We start from the raw sequence: 9,384 nt of genomic DNA, 5'->3' as shown, positions 1-9,384 counted from the left end.
CAGAAACAGTGTAGTTCTTCCTAAATTCTTTCCTCGTTGAATTGGCTAAAATAACATATCTGTACTTTAATTTCTCGCAAGTCACCCATTTCCAAATGTCCTACATAAGTATTTTGGCTCGAATCACAAAGGGTGCTAGAATTCCGATTGGATCAAATATTTTGGCTATCGCACTAAGCACGTTTCGCTTTGTTTTCTTCACTTCACTCGTGACTTCTTGAATGTTAGATAAGTCAAAACCAAATTGATCCTCGTTAGGTTCCCATTGTAATCCGAGTATTTTCACTTCGTTCTCATTGGATATATTATTTTCGGTTGAAACACCAGTTTATTCTCAAGCGTCCATGAGCTCCTTCGAATTCGAACACCATTTTGTCAGTTTATTCCGGCCTGCTTCATTACTTCCTGGGCGTTTTTAGCGAGCTCGTACGCGTTTTTCACGTTTCTGGAACCTGAGAGCAAATCATCCACATAGAGGTCTCTACTGAGAGCGACTATTTCTGGTCATTTCACGTCATATTTCTTTAAATGGGTTTTAATGGTTGCGGCTAGAAGGAACGGCGAACTAGTGACACCGAAGGGTACTCTCGTCATACGCATTACCTCAAAATCTCCAATTTTGGGTGAGTTATTCTATTCTTTCGTTCACAAAATTCTCACCGCGTCTCGATCTTCCGAGAACAGTTCGACCTGTAGAAACGCCTTCACCAAATCCGCTACCACCACTATTTCGTGAATTCTGAACCCAAGCAGTAACTTCAACATATCACGGATGAGATTTGGATCGATTACCAGACAGTCGTTTAAAGACGGAACATTTCGAATATAGGAAGACGCGTCAAAAACAACTCCCAATTTGTTGTTGCGCTCGATTATCTCGTGACTCCGTGGTGTGGCATGTATTACGTGCCAGGAACGAACTTTTGTTCTTTCACCGTTTCGATGATCCCCAAATTCCGTTGTTCTTCATTTATTTCTCGGTAATCTTGATAATACTTAGGTTTTTGTTTAAACTTGTCGGTAAGATAATTCATACCCTTTACTGCTGTTCTCAGGTTATTTGGCAAATTTGTTTTCTCTGTAATCCATGGTTACCTTACTTGATACCTCTCGCTCTGAAATGTTGTGTTTTCTTCGAATAGTTTCATGACCTCATCGATTTGTGGCTCGTTATCTCGCTCGTTGTTTATACCCATCGACTCTAGCTCCCAAAATGATTGCATTACATCTGAGACTCTTTTCTCTTGAACGCTTATTTTTAGGGTATTTATCTCAAACCGATTAATTTCTATGTTGGAAAGTTTTTGTGGTCCTTGCAAGACCCATCCAAATTTTGTTGGTAAGGCGACTAAACCTTCTGTGAGGACTTCTGCCTTCATCTGCGGGATCGCAATTTCCCAGTACAGATCGCTTCCTATCATAATATGTATAGTTCTTCCACTTTTTTCTGATTCCGTAAACCTCTATTCTTCATGAAGACCTCTATTTCTTTAATAATAATAATAACCAGCTAGGCTAATACCCAAGGCACCACCTTAGGCCTAAGTCATCGAGCGACTTTTAAAGCCTTTAATTCAGGTGGCCGGGTTACAATGCGTAGGAGGGTGCTGGCAAGCCCTGCAAGCCAACAGCTCCCTACACTAACTATTACCGTTAACCTCAACAAGTTTTTATGGAAGGGGAAACCGAAGATTTTGTTGGAAAACCCATTAAACCAGTGGGGAGAGAACTTGCAAACTCAACGCAGTTGGCAGTAGTCGCCGCTTGACACAAGTAAGGAACTTCTATGGCTTCGATAGTCACGGTACCTCGTCCCGTCTTTGCGTTCTCTATAGTTAGCCTGACTCGTCTTATCTACACTCTCGCTCCGATTTTATCTCCAAAAGTATGCATGGTCAAAATTGAAGTACCAAAGACTGGCAAGTTAAGTTCTTTCACTAGATCTTAATGTATGAAGGTAGCTTCACTGCCATCATCCAGCAGACATCTAACTTGCATTTGGACACTTGAGGCGTTTGAGGGATTTCGAACTACTGCTTGGGCGGTTTTCATTAGAATTTCACTCTGACAATGTAACCAGCTCACTTCTACGCTCTTCGGAACAGTGTACTTAATATTATTGTTTCTTTTTTGAGTACTTTCTTCCATATTACTTATTCTTGATGAGCAGTATGTTTTTCACACACGACCATGTTGTGACGTCGGCATCCGCACAAGCTGCCATTTCTGGAATTCGACGGAAAATTTCTAGCTCATAATTACGTCGAATACAAATGAAACAACGACCTTTGCGTTTCATCTTTTCTCGCTTCTCTACTAAAGTAAAATTCCTGCAGTTGGTCGAAGCGAGGGACTCCTTTTCGCAGAATATGCAGAACTTATTCCTTTGATCAACTTGAGTTGAGAACGCGGAAGTTGAAGACACGTGTCCTTTGTAGCGATCGTTCTTGTTTTCGTACCTTGACGTTTTTGTTTCCGTCAACGACTCTGATTTTTCGATTCCACCACTTTGACCCATCATAAATGCACGTTCACGACTTTCTAACTCCTTGCGCAAGAACTCGATGAAATTTTCTACATTCCACTCAGCATCTACGGATCGCGCGCGACTGAATTCTCTCTCAAATCGTGGGACACAAACAGGTATCGTTCGAAGATGTATTTACTCCCATCAATTTTAAATTCCTAACATTAACATCGCAAGCTTCTAACAACTGGCGTAAGGCCAAGAATGTATTTATTTCTACTCAGGGAGAATGAATATGTCGAGACTATCGACAGACACGTTGAGGCCCTAACGTCGTCACTTTAAGGGGGAGGGGGGGGGAAAGGAGGTGGTCTTATTTTTGTGTCCTCGCAGCAGCGTTTATCGCGTCGAAAAACGTAACTTTTAAGAACCAATGAGATTGCAGTATTACCTGATTTTATTAAAGTTTCGGAGCATACCGGGGGCCCCAACGGGTGGAATTGGAGAAACGCTAAAAATAATCTCGACATATACATTCTCACTGAGTATAAATAAATACATTCTTGGTAAGGCCTTTAAATTCTTGGAATTTGTAACCGCTTCAATTTTAATAAGAGTCTTTAGGTGTTTTTGAATAAGTTAATCCTTTCATCCGTACGTTCTTTGTAAGAAATCCACCATTTCGTCGTAAGCCTCGTCCGATCCGTCGTAACCGGTTACTGCGCTTCTAGCTTCACCCACCAAATACGACACTAGTTAGTTGTATTTTTCTACCTTTTGTAAATCCGTGTCATGTACAGCTGCTTTGAATCTGCTCCAGAAGAAATGGAATTTCGTCACGTCACCGTCGAACGTAGGCATCTCTAGTTTCGGTACAGTTGTCACTGATGTTGTCTGTTTCTTCGCTGTTGCTAACTTTCGGTTGGCTTTGTTTCTGACCAAGATGATTCGGTCCATAAATTTGCGAGCGTCCATAACTTCTCGCTGGGTATCCTCTACTCCTACTAGACGGCTGATCTTCTTGTCCAGGTCCTTTAGCTCTGCTTCCCTCGAACTCAATAGGCTCAGGTTATCCTCGATGTCTTCGGTGTGCAGATACATCGCCCTTGATAAATCGTTCAACACGCTCAATATCTCCATCGTACTTTCCCTCAATGTCTCTCTCATCGAATTCAGTTTCGTAAATTCCTCAGTTTGTTTCGTTCTTCTTGCCAGCTCCGCCAAATTCATATCGTCGTCCGAGTCGAGGTCGTTCATTTTTTATTCAACTTGCTGGTGGAATCTTCAACTTAATGGTTGACACACAGTTCTCTAGATCTTTTTTTACCAAACCAAAACCCAAGTCCCGGGTTTCGACCAAATGTTACGGTTGCGATAATGTAACAATTTCTATATGGTTCGGTGGTTGGAAGAGTCTTTTTATTTGGCGAATCGCGGCCGACTGAAAAACCGCGTTTCCTATTTTAATTAATAATTGACACTTTGCACTATACATCTAACTATAACTCGGTTTAATCTGGTTTAAATAACTTAACTCTCAATATATTAAAAACTCAATTTGATCGACCGTCTCACTCCTTTCAAAACAAATTCTAAACTGAAAAAATATTTTTTAAATCTTCTTTGTGCGCGTGGAGTGAAAACATTTCACGCACAAAAAAATTATTCCGCGCAATTTCGTCAAATACATTACTTATCAAAAGTATACGATATATAACAATAAATATTAGCACGTGATACATTTACACAACTATTCAATACAGTTCAAATATATAGTAATTCTTTTACAATGTTTTGCATCTTAAATTTGTATATATATATTAACGTTTCAAATATTTTTATTTTGGATATATTTATTATAGCGAAATTCTCGACACGGGGCTTTTCTCGCTCTTGGGACAGGAAACTGACAAAACACTCTAACTTGGTATTAAAGGAATTATTGGGGAGCATCGGTTTAACATGGTTTAAGGGGTTCTAGACTCAATCTTTTAACCTGTCTGGGATTAGCGTATATTCTTAAACGTAGTTTTTTCGTTTCAGGGAATAGTAAGGGGGGGTTTTCAAGGAAATTTTCGACGGTACGGTGTCGCTGTTCTTTCACCTCTTTTGGGTTGTGCATTATGCATCTTTAATTGGGACATCGGCAGGGTTGGCAAAATCAAATAAATCAATTTTTATTGATTTTTTGATTTTAATTATATAAAACTTTGAAATTTTAATTAAGTATCATAATTTTACCTAAAGCCACTTTGTTTTAATTTTTAAAGACTTAATCTATATATATGCATGATGAATTTTTTAAATTTAAGTTAATAATCATATAGAAGTTTTTATTTTTTAAAACCAACTTTGGTACTTTAAAAAAAATTCGACAAAATCTCCACCCACAGGTAGAATCCAATGCAACATTAGGAGGAAGTACAAGAAAGATTATATTTAAACCTTAATTCTAGCAATTGGCCAGGTTTTTCTTTTTCAAAAATACTATATAAAAATTGATTTAAATCAACGATTTTTTTTTAAAAAATCTTTGATAAAAATCGCGATTTAAATCGTGATTTAAATCAGGTTGATTTAAATCGGCCAACCCTGGACATCGGGGACTACGTTCTTGGGATATCGCGGCCTAAGCCCGGACTGGGTTGGGGATCTCTTCTACTTCCGATTCTGTTCGAACTCTTCCGGTCAAAAAGTCTTGCTGTTTCCTTTGCGAAAAGTCGGGTGACGAAAGTGTAGGCTTGGTACTGGATTTTACTTGTAATTATGGTTTCTTGGGGGTTTTGAAGGCGGCGCTATTTTCTATTGGAGGGGTCTCTGTTTCTACTCATTTGGACGATTTTCTCGTTTTCGTCCTTGGCAACGAAGTTTGAGGGATTTTTCCAGAGGCGAATATGATCTTTCACACTGTAAGGCAGGGGTTAGGTCGGCCGCTACATAGTTTGTGTGGTTTCATTTGTGGATAAAAAGGGGTGAATTCGGACGATCTTTCCTGTTGGAACTGTCGACTCATGGTTCAATCTGACCTTCTGGGCGCCGGATTGTCTATCTTGGGGAAACTAACACTAAGGTGGGACAATGAATAGAATAGATTCACTTAATTACGGGTTTAAAATAAACTTTTCAATTTTATGGATGTTTTAATTTAATTTTAATATTTAGAATTTTAAATTATATCTATTTTCTGGGATTTATCTGGGGCTTTCCATTGAAAATCCTATTTACTCTCAACCAACTCTTAGCTTTCGCCTCTTATTAAGAAACGAATCTTGTCTCCCCGATCAGTTATAACGAAATTTTAAAGGGGGTATTCGATGACAAGTAATCGTTTAAACTTTTAATGTTCTCGAAAATCGGGGCATTTCTCATGGTTTGGGGGAAACGTTTTTTCACCAGTAGGTTGCAGATAAAAAGTTCCAATGAAATATGAGGTCAGGAAAAAACAAGTTGGTCGTAGGAGGCAATAGCTTTTTATTCCATTCATTTTTACCAAAAATTGGCCAAAATGTTGGAATTAACCATTACATATTACAAAAAACTAATTAGTTTACAAATGTGCCTCAATTTTTACACTGTCAGCTGCGATATATATCTGGGCACGGAAAACAAGTTTCGGAAAGAGTCTTCGATCATTTATCACACGAATTTCTTGCACGGTGGCCACAAACGTAAGGTAACGTGGTTTTCTTATAAAGGCCCACAAGAAAAAGTTCAGAATTGTTAAGTTCGGCGATCTAGGAGGCCACCGAACGTGTACTTCGATACGATGGACGGGGACTTGATGCGGTGGTGCTTGGCAGAGCTAGTTCTGGAACTGGCAGCGGGAACGAGTCAGGAACAGTTGGCGTCAACGGTTCGTTAACGATCAGCGGTACGTGTTCGTTGGTGCTCTAGAGTTCTTGTAGCATTCTTGGAGCTATGTGAGCTGGTCTGCAACTACGGCTGGTCTGCTCTTCCTCGTCTAGCGTCTTCATATTTATAAGCAGAGTTTGGCCCTCGGAGAGACTGTTGTTCCACAATACACTTGTGGGAGGGGAGGGGAGACAGCGTGATCGTCCGGGAAAACGTCGCTTCACAATCCTCTCGTTACAATATGCAACCTTGGATTAATAAAAGAAGTTAACGCTTCCTGGATATGACACTTACTCCAAACACGCGGCTCACAAAAGCCAATGGGCGACCCCAGCGCGCCTAGTGCGATATTTAAGAAGCGCAACGGACAAACAAAGAGCACGTGCATACGCGAATAAACACGTTTTGAGAAAGGCTTAGGGAAAGGTAATAGTTTAACGTTTTCCATATAAGCACGGTCAGCGTATCTTGAATCACTTTTCCATTTAGGTGTTTCACACCCATTAACAAAAAAATTGATTGAATAATAAATAAAACCTTAATATTTGCTTTCATTTCAAAAAACTAAGAGCAAGGGATTTCAAACCCTTGGCTTTTCAAAGTACCAATCGCTTGCTTACAATATTGGCTCCTGATTTGCTAAAGACTCGCGCATGCGTCGCGAAAACCGGAAAGGTAACATTTTAAAGGATGTCATCCAAACCCCCTTTTTTCGTCCCCTTCTTTCACTGGCTTATGTGAGCCAAAGGCTAGAGTGTCATATCCAGGAAGCGTTAGCTTCTATTATTAATCCAAGATGCAATGAAGTATTCAAGGCCAACGTCTTCCAAGTCAATGTCTTCCAAGTCAATATTGTTTCGGCATCGTCCACGAAACCTCTGATTGATGTTTCCGAAATTTTTCAGAATTTTATTAAGTCCCTGGGTACAGTTGTGTGACTGTACCTAAAGTTGGGAAAACGATTTCTTAATGGGAATATAACCATTGGATTTGGTGTGGAACATCAATGTTGGCAGCTCTGGCCGCCCTTACCTTTGGCTTTAAAAATGTTTCGCGCCAATGTACACGTAAATTTGAAAAGTAAAAGAGGTCTTCCATTAAAATTGCTTTGAAGGTTATATTCCCTTTACCTACACCGAGAAATAGCTTAAGTATACGGGTGCGCTGCTCCACGAGGCATACTTAACTTGAATTGATAATTTATTAAATTGTAAATTTTTAAAGAATACACGTAAGTAAAAACACATCGATTTAGGTCGTTTAAAAATGTTAAAATAAACGGAATTTAAAGAACATTCCTAATACGTCCATTTAAATGTGTTACATAGAACCTAACATTTGAACTATTTAAGCTAACACGTTTCATGATATTTTAATTGTTGCGTTATTGATTTTATTGGAAATCCATAACGGAACTCAAATCGATTTGGTTTTTTTTTCTGTAAAAATGATGAGGGGTCTTAAATTGCATTGTTAAATAGCTTTAGTTTTAATAAAAGTGAAAAAATTACTGATTATTGGAAGATAATAAAATGTTAACCGTGGTCTCTAGGTGTTTGATCTTTAACCGTTGGCATAATAGCTTTATCTAAAACTTGCACTTGAGTAAGTCATGCATGAATTTTTTATATGCTGGTTGTGCAAATCGGTCAAATTGTTTCTGAGATATTCTTTAGCAATGGCGTTATTTTCCTGATAGCGGATAATCATTCCCGAATCGAATCGTGTGCACCTAGTTTACACACAATCTTAAGGGATAAATGTGTGTTGTACGATGCCGATGCCGCCGAAATTAACATAATGCTTTAAACATAAGGTTAAGAATTGTCTTTGATATGTCAATCGATAAAAAAATCAGATCCTCAATTTTCATTTTGCCACTAGAGGGCCCACAATTCGGTTAGTTGCTCATTTAATAATTTTAGTATCTTTTTGACTTAAAATTTTCATAACTTTTTAAATTAGGACCAACTTGGTTGGAAATTATGTTTTTAGCTAGACTTGATCATTTATGAACTACGTTTTCGGTTTCATTATGAAAATTTAAATTTAGGTGAGATTTCTGGCCACTTCATGGGACCTTAAAACCAGCGTACGCGCATGGTGCTTTCTTTTCGCCTGTTCTTGGACTAAAGGTTTACTCTTTTTAAATCCTAAAACATTTTAATCGCCTGTTCCGGGGATGAGAATTACTCCACCCCATAAACTCTTCGCTTGTTCCGGAGTATAAGGGTTAATTTTTTTAGTCGGGACTTGTGAAAAGGTCACAGGCAGCCATTTTTGGAAAACGTTTTTACTCCGACCGAAACTATTCGCCACTACAAAATCGCAGTAAAATGACGTCATAGCTTTACTTCTGTTAACATACTCGGTTTCTTTAAACTTAATTTAAATAACCGCGTTTATTTCCAAATACTTGTTATTCAAAAAATTAGTTTTGTCTCAAAATTAATTTAAATATCGGTGTTCCAAGTTTCGCTACCCTCATTCTAAAACCAGGTAATTCGAAACATTCAATTTCCATAAAATTTATTTACCGAGTACAAGATGATTGGAAATTGGTTCAAATTAACATTTTAATTTAATATGTAAAATACATTTAAAACATCGGGGGATTGTTTGTTATTGAATAATCATGGAATCTTGTTTTTCATACCCTTGTGATAATTTTACCATCTCAAAAGATAAACTGTGGGGACATCCAATTATGGGCGGAGCCATAGGTAGAGCCTGGACTACAAGGGTCCGCTTGAAATTTGCTTTTGGAGAAATGACTAATTTTGTGAAAATTAAATATTTTAATTGATAACTAATATTATCTGTCCGTTCGCCTTTCTGGTGCTAACCATAACAAAAATTCCTTTCAAAAATTACTTAAAGTCACGAATATTTCGAAAATTAGTTATATTGAAATGTTTGGTTACACTGTCATTTGCATGGATTTTTCTCCTTATTTAACAATAAACAATTAAAAAATAAACAAGAACTCGACGGGTAATTTCAATAAATAATACTATGGGTATATTAAGGTTAAATTAATTAATAACCAAAATATACAAGGTGTC

This window comes from Leiobunum rupestre, chromosome 7, assembly GCF_980474605.1.
Source record: "Leiobunum rupestre chromosome 7, qqLeiRupe1.1.hap1, whole genome shotgun sequence".
Classification (NCBI taxonomy): domain Eukaryota; kingdom Metazoa; phylum Arthropoda; class Arachnida; order Opiliones; family Sclerosomatidae; genus Leiobunum; species Leiobunum rupestre.
This window is presented reverse-complemented; position numbering follows the sequence as displayed.